This window comes from Colobus angolensis, unplaced genomic scaffold (assembly GCF_000951035.1).
Source record: "Colobus angolensis palliatus isolate OR3802 unplaced genomic scaffold, Cang.pa_1.0 Scaffold403, whole genome shotgun sequence".
In the NCBI taxonomy this organism is placed as follows: domain Eukaryota; kingdom Metazoa; phylum Chordata; class Mammalia; order Primates; family Cercopithecidae; genus Colobus; species Colobus angolensis.
The window spans coordinates 2,447,722-2,453,566 of NW_012117411.1; positions in this window are offsets into that span (position 1 = coordinate 2,447,722).

Below are 5,845 nucleotides of genomic sequence, written 5' to 3' on the forward strand. Positions count from 1 at the left end.
CTCTGGAGGTCTGACGGTAATAAGCATTTGTTTGTCACTTACATGATGCATATATCATTCAGAAGAGAAGATACAATTAAAGGTGGGGGTGTCTGTTTCCTTTTTGGTTTTGTTTTGTTATTGCTCAGGTGTACTGTTGACCAGACCAAAATTAAGGCTAAAAATGAAGTGTTATTAGTATAATCTCATTCCACATGACTTTTATCCTCTTTTGCTTTGATAGAGTAAACAGCTGTAGTTTGAAGACTACGGTCAACTAGATCTCCATGTGGTTGTATTCTTCTACTAGTTTCCTAGGCCATCACAAGACAGAACCACAAACCAAGTGGCTATAAACAACAGAAATTTATTGTCTCACAGTTCTGGAGGCTAGAAGTCTTAAAGCAAGCTATTGGCAGGCCCATCCTTTCTCCAAAGTATGGAGTTAAGAACCTTTACTTTCCTCTTCTACCTGTTGGTATTTGTCAGAAATCCCTGGCATTTCTTGTGTTGTAGATGCATCATTTCAATCTCTGCCTCTATTGTCACATGGCTATATTTTACCTCAGTGTCTCACTTGCTGTGTTGTTTTCTTCTTATAAAAACACCAATTATATTGTATTAAGACCCATTCTACTCCAGTATGGCCTCATCTTAATTACGTCTGCAAAGACCCTACATCCAAATAAATTCACATTCTGGGATGCTAGGGGTTAGGACTTCAACACATCTTTTTCTGAAGGACACAATTCAATCCATGGCAGTTCTCAACTGATTTTCCTAAACCTAGTGTGTTTTGGAGGATATATTTACAAGTAAGAGGGTGAGAAGCACATGCCAACAAGGAGAAAAATTGCAAGAGTACTTAAAGTTATGTTTGAATTTCACTGACTCTCTTACCTTCTCAATCTAATTTTAGCATTCCTTTCTTAGAATTTTAAAACTTTAGAATGTTTGAAGAGCAGAGCTTCCTCGTTTGTGATTTGTTTGACATAATTTCTTTTAAAAATTACCTGGAACTAGTTATTCTGGTTTACCAACTAACTGCTAATGAATTAGCATACGTTCCTCAAACCCTGTCTTTGATACAGATTAGTTTTAGATAGGCTTGCAACTAAGGCTATAAACCAAATCCCTACTATGTGTCAGGCCCTGGGTAATAAACTTTTTATCCAACTCTCTGTAAAATCCTATTCCATTAGTTATTACTCTATCAATTTTACATATAAGTGGATAAACTAATGATAGTTATGTGAGACCAACAACTTCTTAGAAAGGGTTAAATGCAGCAAACCTACCTTTTGAATTTTCTCTTAAGCCAAAAAACTGGCTCAGCTAATTTTTCCTCTCTGACTTGACTGGTTCTTTTGGTATGACATATGTATTGACTCATTACAATGTTACACCCAGGCTGTGCTTATTATAGAGGGGAAAAATTTGCCCTTAATTTACCTTCTGGAACATTTGTTTGTCTACTACTCTTTTTGAAGGTATACATAAAAAATTTTCTGCCTATTTTCAATTAAAAGGGATACAATTTTATTTTGCTTTAAGGTAGAGAACAAACTCAGATTGAAGTCATTATAATATGGCAATATATATCTTTACCTGATAGAAACAATATTTACTTCAATTCAATTGACACAAACCTCTTATTTTAGTGTTATTATGATCACAGTATTTTTAAGACAATAGTCTCCCACTCCTGCATTAACCAAAACCTGAGGAAATAATTGACTTTGTTCTAATATCAAAACTTAGCTTTTATCTAGTGTAATATTCTCCTTTTAAAAATCTCTTTATTCTACTCTTCTCTGCTTATGACCTGTCACTACACAGAACCAAGAGAAGGCCCTGTTTGTTTCTACCTGAAGCCCATTATACATTAAATGAGATTCAGACACCCTTTCATAGAACATGAGATGCTGCCTGATATGAACTCAGTTCATCTGTGCTGGTGCCAGCCACATTCCACAGCACCACATTAGCCTCCTTGCAGTAGTTACTACAAGAACAGATTCTTTTCCTCCTCAGATCTTCCGTGTATGCTGCTCCCTTAGCTCCTCCATGGCTAGCTCCTTCCAATAATTCAGAAGCATGTTTGGAATGGAATGGGTGCTCATGGATGCTGTGATAAACTGGATGCCCATGTCCCTTCAAAATTGTTATGCTAAAGTCCTAATACTCAATGTCATGATATTTGGAGTTGAGGGTATTAGGAGGTAATTGGGTTTAGAGGAGGTCACGAGGGTGGAGTTTCCTCTTATAAGAAGAGACTGGTGAGCTTGCACATGTTATTTCTTTCTCTCTCTCTCTCTCTCTCTCTCTCTCTGTCATGTAAAGACACAGCAAAAAGATAGCCTCTGCAAACCAGGAAGAGGGCCCATACCCAGAACTTCACCATGTTGGCACCATGATCATGGATTTTCAGCCTCCCTAACTATGAGAAATAAATGGTTGTTTAAGCTGCCCAATCTATGGTATTTGTTATAGCAGCCCAAGTTAATTAAGACAGTTACCTTCTCTGTTTACTCTTTTTAAGTCAATTTCTCCATGTAAATTTCCAACCTCCTGCCTTATTTATTTCCTTAAAAGCACTTAACATCCTTAATTATTTATTTATTTCCTGGTTACTACCAGTTTTCCCTCTAGACTGTAAAGTCTGTGAATGTGCAGAATTACTTTTTTCTTGACCATAATACGCTATCTATAATATCTATTTCATTGCCTGGCATATATTAGCTATGCATCAAATAATTGTGGAAAAATATAAATAGGCATTTAATACTTGGATTGAAGTCTTGGTACATGTTTTAATTGACACATAATGATTATGACTATTTCTGGGTACATGTTATATTTTGATACATGCATACAACATGTAATGATGAAATCATTTTAAATATCATTTTATCATGGTACACTTACTATTATGTGAAAGAAATCAAAGAAATACCAAGATATTAGATGTTCTGCTTTTGTTTTATTTTTATGTTGCCGTTTTCATGACCCTGAGACTTTAGGAGTTGTATAGTTAATTGTCAGCTCTTTCAAAGACAGTATTTAACAGCACTTCTCCGTCATTATTTTGTAAAAGTAACAGAAACATCCACACAGACATTCTGCTTGTGTCTCATATTTTACATGGATTAATTGGGAACCTAAAAGACAAAGCTAAACTTAATAGTAAATTTCAAAGTATAAACTTTAAAATGATAACTCTCCTTTCTGGAAAAAAAGGTAAGATATCTAGAAGAAATGTATCACTACAAAAATTGATTATCTCTCTCATAAGTTGCCACAAAATTTTAATGTTGACATAAGTACTCCAGATAATGACTCAATTACATATGAAATGGTTGAATTTGTGGCTACTGTCTTTATTACCATCCGTTAGTGTATCAAACTGCATTTGTTTAAATCATTAATGTGATACATTGTTCTTTAAAAAAAAACTTCATGCTAATTGTTGGATATTCTTAAAACCTGTTCATGACCTAGCCCAGAATGATATACTAAGTAAGCACTTCATATATATTAAATAAATAAGTGGTCATTAAATATATGCCCTTCCATTGGGAATTGGGCTATACATATCCATTCGGTAACTTTTCCTAAATATTACCTTCACCCCATAGAATAACGATCAGGAGAAGGGGCTTTAGGGTGTCTCCAAGCTTTGACACTTACATTGCCACTTACTCATATCTTTCCATAATATGTGAATAATAATGCTTATCTTATTGGCAGTTCCTGAGACTGCCCATTAAGTGCTTTGTACATCAGTTAGCTGGTTGTTGAAACTAATCATCAGGCAGGCAGACAAACCAGATGGCCATTTGTGATCTCTTCTAACTCCTTAATCAAACAACTCCAAACAGCTTTTTAAGAGCCTATCTGGACAGCATTCTCTAGAAACTATAGTTGATATGCAAAATGTAAATGTGTTCAATAATAGCTAGTAAAATCCCAAAACATATGCTTGACTTATTCTGCAAATTACAAAATCTCCAATGGTAATTAGTAAATAATAATAACAAATCTCTTTGGGAGTTACTGATAGATGTTAATGCTTTGGTATTACCTAGCTGCATTCTGATATGTAGTATTATCTTTTGTCCAATTACGGTGTACTTTTTCTTTAATTTTACCTGCAGGGGTCACTAGTGTCAAGATCTTCCTTTCTGTTTAGATTTTGATGGGTAATTACCTGCTGGCAGGCAATGTATTATAGGAATAAGGTAATATATTCTTACGATTTACTATTCAGTAAGGAATTTATTAACATAAAGATTATGACCTAGAATACACCCTTGGGAAAATTTCATGTTGATGTGCTTTTATTTGGAAGGCGAGTCACTATGTTTGCTAGCAGAAAATAGTTGACAGAAACTTCATTTTTAACTTCTTATTGGATGTAACTGTGGAGTTCAGTCAAATGACAATAAGCCAAGAAAAAAGCAACTAATTTATTCAACAATTTTAAACAGATATGTTCTTGTATGTCATAAGAAGTATGATTGTCATAAGAAAAATGGATAATGTAAACCTAGTTAATGAAACTAACTTTACATATTTTAGTAGATACATTAGTATATTCTAAATAGTAGCCTTCATTCCATTCAGGTCATTAATATAAAGCTACAAGAGACCCTTTCTATGAATTATTTAGGTAGAAGGGTGACAATAAACCTCAGTATTTCACAATCTAATGCAAATTAAATGTTTGTAACCATCTAACTCATTTTATAAATAATGATATTTATCTATGTATTGAATGTTAATTTTAAGTATGTTTTCTAATAGGTGGAAATGATCCAATTAGACTTATTGTTGACTCTGAATCTTCTTTTTGAACAAATATTATGATACAAAGGTTAAAAACAAATTGAACTAAATCCAATCCACTTCCTTTGCTGGGACAAAAAAAAAAAAATAGTATTAGGCAAGAAGACACTTTACATGTAGAAAGTCTCTGTGCAACTCTTGACTCAGGAGAACGTTTCATCCACAGGCAATTACACCTCATCTGTGTTGGGCAGAGAACATTAAGGTAAATTCATTGCTGCTGTGTTTGTTTTTCATGGGGGAAAAAATGTGACTAAAGGAAGAAAGGACGTTTGGTAATTTTCCACTAAAGCTTAGATTGGCAATACAATCACCTCAGAGAGTTTATTTTGAAGAATTGGTTTGTTTTTTCCTTAAAAGCCTGAACTGACAATGAGACCATCCTAAATCTGTAAGATAATTGTGTAACTCTATGATTGTTAGGACTGGACACATTACGTTTCAGGAAAATTAAAAGAGAATTTTCAGAGTTAATTTTTTAATTCCTTGGAAATTTCTTCACAACCTTTCTCTATTTCACAATGAAAGGCAAACATTACCTTGAAGTTTAAATGCAAGTGAATTAATTCTTAAAAAAATAAATGTATTTGTACTAGAACTGCAAATGTTTGACAGAAATTAGAGAGTGGCTCTTAAAGAAACTCTCAGCAGAAGAATGATAATTAGTTTTAAAATATACTTCTAGTATCTTCTCAGACCAAAAGGACTTTATTTGCTGTAGCATCTTAAAGTATCTAAGGGACATTCAGGCTTGAAATATCAAGGGAGACATGTTTTACTACAGTCCAAAAAGGAATGTGAAAATATGATGTGAAAGGCACAATGAAATTTCCCAAATAGAAGCTATTTAGCTTGAAATCAGCTTTCCTTATTTGGAAAATATAATACATTGTGAATTTTCATAATAAAATATTTGTATAACTGTCTCTTACTCTATGAACTTGAATATTTATTTTGGGGAAAACATATCTTATTCTGCTGTTTTTAGTGGTGTGTGTTCTGGTTTGGGAAGATATGA